The sequence below is a fragment of the Notolepis coatsorum genome, assembly GCF_963971535.1.
Source record: "Notolepis coatsorum genome assembly, chromosome: 1".
Taxonomy (NCBI): Eukaryota; Metazoa; Chordata; class Actinopteri; order Aulopiformes; family Paralepididae; genus Notolepis; species Notolepis coatsorum.
This window is the reverse complement of record NC_140165.1, coordinates 40,234,744-40,247,212: the sequence shown is the minus strand read 5'-3', so window position 1 is coordinate 40,247,212 and position 12,469 is coordinate 40,234,744.

The window sequence follows — 12,469 nt, the reverse complement described above, 5'->3', positions numbered from 1 at the left end:
CTGATATGGATCTGGCTATGAGTGAAACCCCACCTGAGATAACTATGGGGGAATTCACATGTATTACATTACCTGACCTCTGTAAGATTGTCTCTGAGTGTAATTCCGCCACCTCCTGCCTCGATCCTATACCAACAGCATTTCTCAAGCGGGTGTTTGATAGTGTCTCAAATCATGTCCTTGAAATCATAAATATGTCTCTTCAAACAGGCACTTTTCCAGATGCATTTAAAACAGCTGTAGTAAAACCACTACTAAAGAAAACAAACTTAGATGTAAACGAACTAAAAAGCTATAGGCCAATATCGAACCTTCCATTTATCAGCAAGATATTAGAAAAGATAGTCTCAGTACAAATAAACTCCTTTCTCAAAGATAATAACATCATGGATGAACTACAATCAGGTTTCAGAACAAATCACAGCACTGAAACTGCCCTTACCAAAATAGTTAGCGACCTCAGGCTAAACTCCGATGCTGGCAAAGTCTCAATTCTTGTCCTATTGGACCTTAGTGCAGCGTTCGATACGATTGACCATAATATCTTGATCAGTCGTCTAGAAAGACTGGTTGGCTTTTCCGATCATGTACTAAATTGGCTCATAACATACATTAAGGGGAGAAGGTTCTATGTTAAGCTTGGAGACAATGTATCCGAGGAACATAACAGCAATTTTGGAGTCGCACAAGGAAGCTGCCTTGGTCCATTACTCTTCTCACTATATATGCTGCCCCTCGGGGACATCATTCGAGACCACAATGTATGCTTCCATAGTTATGCTGATGATACACAACTATATATCTCCGCAGAACCAAATAACACTACAGCCATACAGTCCATTACAAATTGTCTGTTAGCAATAAACAAGTGGATGAACAATAACTTCCTAAAATTAAACGAAAGCAAGACCGAAATCCTATTGATCGGCCCAAAAGCGAAAAGGGAAGTGCTTTGTAAAAACCTGGGGAGTCTGTCATCCTATGTAAAGACTGAGGTTACAAGCCTAGGTGTCATCTTGGACTCAGACCTGACCTTTAAGTCTCATATAAATAAGGCCATGAAAACGTCATTCTTCCACCTAAGAAACATAGCGAAAGTAAGACCTTTCGTAAATAAAAAGGATGCAGAGAAACTTATTCATGCTTTTGTATCAAGTCGGCTTGACTATTGTAATGCACTGTTCACTGGTCTTCCCAAAGCAACCATTGGGAAGCTTCAGCTTATCCAAAACTCTGCAGCTCGATTACTAACTCATACAAGGAGAAGAGAACATATCACTCCAGTCCTGGCCACTCTGCACTGGCTTCCAATAACTCATAGAATTGATTTTAAGGTCCTTTTCCTAACATATAAAGCTCTTAATGAGCAAGGCCCAAAATACATAGCAAATTCCCTAGTTAGTTATCTGCCCTCAAGAACGCTACGGTCATCCACTACAGGTTTACTAGACACGCCCAGAAACCAAAAAAGGATAGGAAGTATGGCATTTGCCAACTATGCCCCAAAACTATGGAACACACTACCAACACACATCAGAAACGCCAGCTCTATACACATTTTTAAAGGAAAATTAAAAACGTACCTATACAGTCTAGCTTACAAATAGTTATGGCTTGGAAAAACCTGATGGATCCATGAGGCTAGGATAAGCCTTGTGGACCCAACTTTTTAGATGAAGGAACGGGTACATAGGAGACACGCCTCCAGTTTTTCAAAAGTTTTTGACACGCCTCAGCTTCTGAGCTGAAGGCGTGTTTTTGCGGACCTCCCAAACTTTCAAACTTTTTAGATGAAGGAATGGGTACAATAGGAGACACGCCTCCAGTTTTTCAAACGTTTTTGACACGCCTCAGCTTCTGAGCTGAAGGCGTGTTTTTGCGGACCTCCCAAACTTTCAAACTTTTTAGATGAAGGAATGGGTACAATAGGAGACACGCCTCCAGTTTTTCAAAAGTTTTTGACACGCCTCAGCTTCTGAGCTGAAGGCGTGTTTTTGCGGACCTCCCAAACTTTCAAACTTCTTAGATGAAGGAATGGGTACAATAGGAGACACGCCTCCAGTTTTTCAAACGTTTTTGACACGCCTCAGCTTCTGAGCTGAAGGCGTGTTTTTGCGGACCTCCCAAACTTTCAAACTTTAGACTGTTTTCTTTATACGTTTTTCTTTTTCTTTCTTTCTACCGCAAGACGCGGCCACTGATGGGTCCATGGGACTTGGATAAGTCCTGTGGACCCAACTCTGGCCACTGACCACATGAGCGAACGGGTACATACGCACACAATACACGGCCACTGATGGATCCGTGGGACTTGGTAAAGCACTATGGACCCAACTATGACCACTGATAAAAACGTAACTACACTAGCATTATAAGACCTAAACATTGCTACCTACCATACAAGTGCATTGGTTTAGTGCACTTCCGGTTGCCACTGAGCGGAAATGTTTGTGCGGACCTGTTCTCCCAAACTGGTAAGCAAATGACTGTTTTTACGTTATTTTCATTTTTACGTTACTATTATTATTATTATTATTATTTTTTTTTTTTTTTTTTTTTTTTTTTTTAACATTGATCTTAACTGATCACTATGACTTTATTGCTTTTATCGTTATATATGCCTATAATTGTGTACAGCACTTTGAGCTACATGACATGTATGAAAGGTGCTTTATAAATACTTACTTACTTACTTACTTACTTACACACAGCACACACATCCACACGCACACACTCACTTTAAACAAACCACACACTGCAGCACCCACTCTCCACACTTTAGATCACCCTAACACACTTTATATTTATTTGTAAAGGGGCACTACAACTCGTACACCTTACTGTAAATTGTACCTAAATTGTACCTCATCCCATTTCTGCTTGCACTATATAGTATTGTATATTAGTACATTGCATAGTATATTGTATTGTATGTAGGGATGCACCGAATGGAAAATTCTTGGCCGAAACAGATACCGAAAATAGGAAACAGTTGGCCGAAAACCGAATGCCGAAAATGATTAATATAAATATATATATACGTTTTTTTTGTTTGTTTTTTTTAGCTACCTGATTATGGCAAAAGACATGATTATGGCTAAACTTAACTTAAATAATATTAATAATCACTATTATGGGCCCATAAAACATTTATTCAGCACTTTTGAATGCATACATTAATTCCAGACTGTTAAGACTAAAAGACTACAACGATTGATGACAACTTCCTGTCCTCGCATTTCCATTTCCGGTTTAACGATACATTTTCAACAACAGATTGCTGCTAATTAAACACTTCATTTAAACGGAGTAACGTTAATGTTATGTCGAGTTCATACGTGTAGTGTAGTATGAACTTGTCATAACGTTAACATTACTCAGTGTCCACTGTTGCTGCCACCGTTGCGTCGCAGATGGATGGTACACTGTTAGCTCCGTAGCTAATCCGCTCCTAGACTACTGATAGCAGTACCGTTAACGTCGCAGCTGATCAATACTCCGGTTTTTTCTAATTTAGTTTAGAACCGGGTTTCGGGGGGCATCTCTACTCCCAAGAGGAGTTAGTTATCACAGGCTGTAGAATGCAGGAAGAGCTGCCAAGCTGCTCACGTTACATGTTGCGCATGCTACCGGTATGTCTGTAGTCGCGTTTTGATGACGTCATCACAACAACACCTTATTTGACTTTCGGTCATATATTTTCGGTGCTAAAACCCTTTCGGCCGAAAGCCGAAAGAGCCTTTTTAACCATTTTCGGCCGATAATTTTTCGATGGCAAATTTTCGGTGCATCCCTAATTGTATGGTAACTCAGTTACTTCTAGTCTGCATCGAACATTGTACATATGTCTATACTGAACACTGTGACCTCTATTTTTACTATTCTGTACTTCTGTATGACAACTATTAAAGAAACTTGAACTTGCCTTGAGGATGTCATTCTTTATATAGCCTGCCTATCAATTGTTTTTAAGCTCAATAAACTCTGACCGGAATTTCTCTCATTCTAAAAAATTCTAACGGAAACCCTGGGGTACGTGTTCCTGTTTTATGGAGAGGTTTATTATGTGTGTGATGGCGGCTGCTGAGTCTGAGGAATTTGGAGGAGATATTGTCATGGCCAGTGGCCTTGTTAGGTTGGAGGGCGCTCAGTTTTTTTTAGTACCTCAGCTGTTGTTACCATTTCTATTTTGAAAAATAGTCTTTGCGGACCCCTAGGTTATTGTAGTAGGCTGTTACATTCAAGCCTAAAATATGGCTCGTGTAGGCCTTGAATGTAAAGTGGTGGACACAGGACAAGAGTTTATCAAAAATAACAATATTTATTTGAACAGCTATCTAAATGGACAAAAAGAGTGGGAACTGGGTGTTCCAGACTCCAAAGTTCAATAACAAAACGAATGCACATAGGCAAAAGAGAGCAAGCCAACAGTGCAAGTGAAGCAGTGAGCAAAAATGAGGTCTTCAGGTTAGGCCTCTGGAGAACCAGTGACGAGCGTCAGCTGCGAGAGAGAACAAGTTAGAACTGCTGCAGCCTCCACTCTGCTCTGCTTTTGTAGGGCGTGGTGCCTCATCACCACACCTGTGATAATTAGAACAGCGGCCATTTTAGACACAAGCAAAATGCCAACAGAAAGAAAACAGAAGAGTGTGTCAATTAAACCACCAATTAGTGACAGCACACTACAACCACAATGTGAATATGCAGCACAGACAGTAAGTATCCCTCCACCATGTGAAAGTAATACGTGATGTGTTCTACCCCAAAATGCCCTGAGTGGGAGGGTAGTTTATTTACCAGTGTTGTGGCTATGTTTGTGAAGAAAATGTTTAAGTATTTGGCCACTTCCAGCTTGTCTGTGATGAGCGTGTTCTCCGTCTTTATGTTTATGTTTGAAAATCTGGTTTTAAGTTTTTTACTGCAGCCAAGTTGATTATTGAGTAATTTCCAAAGTTCACAGGGTTTATTTTTGTTTTCCTCAGTTTTGTCATTGATGAAATTCTTGAAGTTTTGATCATGGAGTTTATGTCATTTCTTAAGGCGCTCCCATAGTCCAGCAGACTGTACACAGAGCAGACTCCGCGGAGGTCCGCGCGGACTCTTGAGCTTTCATAGTCGAGCAGATCTCAGCGGACGTCCGCGGTCTATTTCCTACATTTCTCGCTCCAGTTTTACTACATTTCCCACAATTCTTTCGCGCTGTTTACACTTGTTAATAATGGCGTCAGGTGATGAAGAAGAGCTGCTCTGTTTACTGGCTTTGCGGGATAAAAAGCAGAGACGGTGGTATGTGAGGCCACTAAATGAAAAAAGGGATGAGGAAGGGCAGTTCAGCATGTAGGTGAAGGACATGCGAAGTTTTGATGAAGAGAAACATTTTAGTTACTTCCGAATGGACAGTCACAAGTTTGACGACCTGGTAGCGCGCCTAGCTCCATACCTCCTTCACCACGGGACCCATCGCTCACCGGTCACTTCTGCCCAAAGAGTGGCTGTGACATTGCGGGTTCTCGAACAGTGCGTTTCCGCCAGTTATAGACTGGGCACATCAACTGTGTCTGCAATTGTCTCGGAGGTGAGTTGCTTTTCTTTTTTTGGGATACTAAAACGACTTGTATAAAGTACCACAATCTGAGTCTGGAATATAATAATGTAGCCTACAGTTTATACAGTCTGATCTGTGACTTTTTAGGGTCTAATCAAGTGGTCAAAGCGTGTGTAGCGCTACACAATTGGCTGACTTACACCGATGACCATCGCCAGTACATCCCCCCGAATTACGTCGACACTACAACTCCATCGGGAGACATCATGCCAGGTGATTATACACACACACACACACACTGTACACAGACACACACACACACTGTACAGAGTATCACCTTCTACAACACAATAACCCCCCCCCCCTGTCACTGAGTAGTGATTCTGATTAACAATTCCAGTTCTCGTTTCCCATCCCTGCAGGCGAATGGAGGCAGGTAGCTGGACAGGATGGCCCCCTTGACCCTCAAGCTCAGATCAGAAGGCCCAGAGCTACCTGAACAGCATATGCTGTGAGAAACAACTTGCGGGACTTCTTCTCATCGCCTCATGGTCTTGTGCCATGGCAAACTGCCACTATAAGAGGCAGATTATAATATATATGAAGTGGTCTCCTCCCTGCTCTTCTTCAGATGATGGAGCTCCTCTCCCAGCTGCTGAATGGTGCAGAGCTCAGTCAAACTGGCCAGAGTCATCTCTCTAAACTCTTTGGGCAGCAGTGACCGGTGAGCGATGGGTCCCATGGTGAAGGAGGTATGGAGCTAGGCGCGCTACCAGGTCGTCAAACTTGTGACTGTCCATGTAACTCCCCTTCCTCATCCCTTTCTGGACCAGTTTGGAGGGTGTGGATGGGTGGACTGGTCATTCATCACCTTCTTCTCATTATAGACAGTATAGTCAGCAAACAGCTCCTCTGGATGGGCCAACAGAGTCTCCTCCTTGTGTTTTTTCTTGCTTTTAGAGGAACACACCAACATTTTGGGAAATTAGCTTACTGTCTTCTCCAGAGAGAGACAAGAAGATAGATACCAGTTTCCGCTCTGTGCGTTCAGTAGAAAGCTATCTGGCTGCACGTTAGCTTAGCTTAGAACAATGAATGGAAGCATGCAGCCAGATAGCTTTCTACTGAACACACAGAGAGGAAACTGGTATCTATCTTCTTGTCTCTCTCTGGAGAAGATGGTAAGCTAATTTCCCATGGTAAGCTAATTTCCCAAAATGTATAAAACCTTTAACTAAATCTTCAATGGACTAGAATACTCTAGGTAAACAGCTAGTGGATATTCCAGTGGCTACTGTATATAAACAGCCATGAACATATTCCCTTCAAAGTTACGAGTGAATACTCCTTTTATGAAATTATGATTGTGCCATGGTCCCAATACCAGAAACTTCAGAGGGAAGGCATGTCAGCCACTCAGGTCATCAATTTAAAATAAAAAAACACACTTGAGTAAAAGTCTAAAAGTTTCTACTTTTAAATGTACTTAGGTACTAAAAGTAAAAACCTTTTTTCTTTTTTGATATTTAAAGTTTTTTTTTTATTTTTCTCAAACAAGACAATACATACACGACAAAACAAGACAAGAAATGATAATAATAACAATAACAACAAGGGGCGAGGGGGGGGGGGGGGGGGGGGTTGCAGAGCGTTACAAAGGTTCAGTAGACAAACTTATTCCAGATAGTGATCTAATAAAGTTCAGGGGACCTTGAAGGCCATCGGGCCTATCACTCTCTTGAAGAGACAGAGCAGCCTGTTCCATCGATAGCAAGTCCATGAAGTCCTTGCGCCAGTTCTCCATACTGAAGCAGTTCGGTTTGCGTTCTTTCCAGTTCATTAAAATAATCCGTTTGCATGCTAGAAAAGCCAGTGCTACAGTATTATTTACAATCTTTGCTTGAGCAGTGTCCATTTTTACACCCAATATACACATTATAGGGCAAGGATTAATGTCAATTTGGAGAGTAACTGACAGGTCCTCAGCAATGTCCAACCAAAATTTCCTAACAAGTGGGCAGTGCCACAGCAAGTGCATGAGCGTACCCTCTACTCCACACCCATGCCAGCACAATTTGGGTAGGGTGTGATTCATTTTATTCAATGTACAGGGTGTTATATAGGCCCTGTGTAGTATCTTTAATTGTATAATTTTATATCTAACACATTTTGATATTTTTGTACTATTCCTAAGTGCTGCTTCCCATTGTGTTTCAGATATGGATATACCCATGTCTCGCTCCCATTGGACTTTAGTTTGGGTATTGGTATCAGGGGTGGTTGAACATGATAGTTTATACATTGCAGAAACAATGCCTTTCCTGCCTGTAATTCCCCTTAATGTCTCTTCCATGACTCCGTTTGTTCCTATAGCTATGCCTTTAGACAACAATGATTTAATAACCGATTGTATTTGTAAATAAGATAAAAATTCTGTGTCTTTCAGCCCAAACTGTGTTTTAAGTTCATTAAAAGGTATCATATTTCCCCTTTTGATCACTTGGCCCACCTGTGTTATATTATGTTGTTGCCATACATTATTTTTAAGGAGTTTACCTCCTGCAGAGAGCAAAGGGTTTTTCCATAATGGACATGATGGTAAGGAATATCCACTAAAGGTCAGGCGTTTATGTAAGATTTTCACTATCTCACATGAAAATTCTAAAAGCGGATTGTCCAGTCTGGGAGTGATTTTTGGGTTATACCACAACATTGAAAGAGATAATCTTTGTTATGTTCTTCGATAATTTGTTCTTCAAGCCATTCCCAGCTGCCAATCTGTCTCACACTATTGTAAGCCCACTGCAAGGGGTATCTTGAGTTATATGCTATATAATATTGGTGGATATCTGGTAGTCCTATTCCTCCACTATTTCTTGGTTTTATAAGTTTTTTATGGCTGATTCTAGGTTTTCTGTTGTTCCATAGGAAGCCAGAAAATAATTTGTTTATTTCTTTGAACCAACTAGGAGGGAACTTTAAAGGTATAGAGGACATCAAAAAAGCTAGCCTTGGTAACAAATTCATTTTTATAATATCAGATCTGCCCCAAAGGGATAAAGGCAAGACTGTCCATCTTTTGATGTCCTCCTTTATATTCTTTAAAAGGTCAGATGTATTTAACTCAACCATTTTTTCAATGGGAGATCGGATTTTAATTCCCAGGTATTTAATTCCTTTTGGCTTCCAATTGAAAGGAGCAGAACCCAGATGTGATTGAAAAGTTAGGTTGTTAAGTGGAATAGCTTCACTTTGACTATAATTCACTTTATAGCCCGAACATTTACCAAATGTATCCTTTTTTCTGACTATTCTTCTGATAGCGGATGTTTCTACCCTGTGTTAAAATGTACATTATTGTTATTCAATGTTGTGTTCGTTATTGAAAAAGAAAATTTAAGAAAGCTTGTTTTTCAGTCTATTGTTAAATGTATTTAACCCGTTGACTTTACACTGTAGTCTATTTGTATGTATGTGTATTTAAAACAATGATATGGACAGATTGGTATTTGCAAGTTTTTTAGTAACATATTTATAACAATATAACATAACATAAAATAAATAATTAATAAATAAATAACATAACAATATAAAAAAGAATTAATAAATAAATAAATAACAATATAACATAACAATATAAAATAAATAATTAATAAATAAATAACAATATAACATAACAATATAAAACATTATTAATAAATAACAATATAACATAACAATATAAAATAAATAACAATATAACATAATATAAAATAAATAATAAATAAATAAATAACAATATAACATAACAATATAAAATAAATAATAAATAACAATGTAAAAAAAAATTTCTACAGAACTGCAGCCCTTATCATCGAAACTGGGAAATAAACAAAAGAGAACTGAACCAAAACCAGTATCACCACCACAACCAAATATGGGAAACACCATCAGATACTGTAAAAGATGCATTTCTGAATGCAGAAGGATGTTGGCGTAGGATCTTTAACATTGGGAGGGACTTTAATGTCATAACAGCAAAATGGGGGAGTGGCATCGATGATAGCCTTTGCTTCATTGCTAATGACCAATGGGAATATTAGTTTATACTATATTATATAATAAAAAGTATGTATTTTGATTTAGTTGTACACCTCGAGTGCAAAATGGGGTTAACACACATGTTTTTCTTTTCTATTTAAATAATACAAAGAAATGTACATTTATTTTTGGCAGGTATTAGTACATAGCTGTACAATATGTCCAGGGGCATGAGGTAACAAGCCAAAAAAAAGTTATTCTTCCACTTCACGGGGTCTCAAAAAAAAATCACACACGCACACAACTGAACAGTGGGTGAAACACAATGTCTGCCACGTTTCCTCTTTTGTGATTCATTACCCATCCCTAGTATGCAGATCATACAGCCTTGGTCAGTCCCTACAGCCTGACAACTCATCCCTGGGTGGACAATTTCCATAACCTCTTAAGCATTGGACGGCCCAACGTCGGCTCGTCACGCAATCAAGAACACGCTCCCGACCCTAGGACAGACTGATTTCTGGACTGAGTGAGGTGATGTGGGGGAAATTGTTGGTATAATGTCTAAATCTGACAAAAGCCCAGAGTTTGGCATTAACTCAAATCCCATCCGTGTGTATGACTTGTACGAGACGTTGCTAAGAGCCTATTCCCCTACCCCCCCCCCCCCCCCCCCCTGCTGCAACTGTGGTCCAGGAAATAACTTTTCCTCCCTCCCTCCCTCCCTCCGAATCGTGCAGACGCACTTGTGCTGAGCTGCAGCGGACATATGCATACGCCGTCTCAATGACCTACTGTAGTCGGGCATGTTATCAACAGATGGACCTGGTTGATGCTTCACTACCACTGATGATGAAGATGAACCTGGTTGATGCTTCACTACCACTGATGATGAAGATGGACCTGATTGATGCTTCACTACCACTGATGATGACGATGGACCTGGTTGATGCTTCACCTTCTATGGTTTCTCTATACTCCAGTGCTCTCTGACAGATCTATGGTTTCTCTATACTCCAGTGCTCTCTGACAGATCTATGGTTTCTCTATACTCCAGTGCTCTCTGACAGATCTATGGTTTCTCTATACTCCAGTGCTCTCTGACAGATCTATGGTTTCAAATAATAAATAAATAAACAGGGAATAGATGGTGTTGGTTCATAAATTAAAAAAAAATATTTACATCTCAGGCCAGGTCTGAGAGACAGATCCCTGGAACACGTGTTCAACCTCCAGGTTATACAGCATTTCATGTATTTTGAATTGGGCATGTGCCCTTACTGCAAGTGGCAGACGTCTCAGCATATCCGTCACTGTTGTCGCAAAATGGCCTTCAGCAGTGTTCATTTGGTCCTCCCTCTCAGCTCTGCGCTTGTCAATGGCTTCCAGCCTCAACATTATGGGATTGTCTTCCTGCCCTCTTTGCCTCTTCCTCCTCGGGGTGCTGGTCCCTGGGGCGCTTGAACTGCGACTGGCAACCTAAAATATATGAGGGTGACAGATTGGACATTTCAATTGTAAAGCATATATGCATATTGATTTCCATTCAAAGTACAACTACTGGAGCTAGGATAAATAGCTAGCAACTCAGAAAAGCAAGCCCCTGTTAAATTGTTAAATTAAAGTGGGACTGCTATTGCTATAACCAGGTAACATTTTACTTACTGACGGAGAACAGGCTGGTGGTGGACGTAGTTCATGGTGAGGAGGCCACTCGGAACTGCAAGTGGAAACCTAAAATATATGAGGGTGACAGATTGGACATTTCAATTGTAAAGTATATATGCATATTGATTTCCATTCAAAGTACAACTACTGGAGCTAGGATAAATAGCTAGCAACTCAGAAAAGCAAGCCACTGTTAAATTGTTAAATTAAAGTGGGACTGCTATTGCTATAACCATTTTTTTTTTTTTTTTAACAATATATTTATTGGGTTTTAGTTTGCAAATTACAACATGTATATCAGCAGAGCAGTATTCAGCAAACATTTTCACCCCGTTCTCCCTCCCCTAACCCCACCCCACACAAAATAATAATTAACTTCAAAAACAGGTTCACATAGGAAGGATACAGATTTAAATAAAAAATAAACATAAATAAATAATACAACCAAAATGTTTTACACATTAAGTAAAGGGTGTTTCTTGTCGTTTTTACACAATAATAAGAGTTGTCCCACAGTACTCCCCCTAATCCCGTTCTTGTTGAAGCAAGTTCCCAACATTCGTATTATGCTTTAAGAAGTACACAAATGGTCCCCAGGCATTATCAAAAATGTTTTGTTTACGTCTAACAATATACACCATCTTTTCCATTGACATACCAGGTAACATTTTACTTACTGACGGAGAACAGGCTGGTGGTGGACGTGGTTCATGGTGAGGAGGCCACTCGGAACTGCAAGTGGAAACCTAAAATATATGAGGGTGACAGATTGGACATTTCAATTGTAAAGCATATATGCATATTGATTTCCATTCAAAGTACAACTACTGGAGCTAGGATAAATAGCTAGCAACTCAGAAAAGCAAGCCCCTATTAAATTAAAGTGGGACTGCTATTGCTATAACCAGGTAACATTTTACTTACTGACGGAGAACAGGCTGGTGGTGGACGTGGTTCATGGTGAGGAGGCCACTCGGAACTGCAAGTGGAAACCTAAAATATATGAGGGTGACAGATTGGACATTTCAATTGTAAAGCATATATGCATATTGATTTCCATTCAAAGTACAACTACTGGAGCTAGGATAAATAGCTAGCAACTCAGAAAAGCAAGCCCCTATTAAATTAAAGTGGGACTGCTATTGCTATAACCAGGTAACATTTTACTTACTGACGGAGAACAGGCTGGTGGTGGACGTGGTTCATAGTGAGGAGGCCACTCGGAACTGCAAGTGG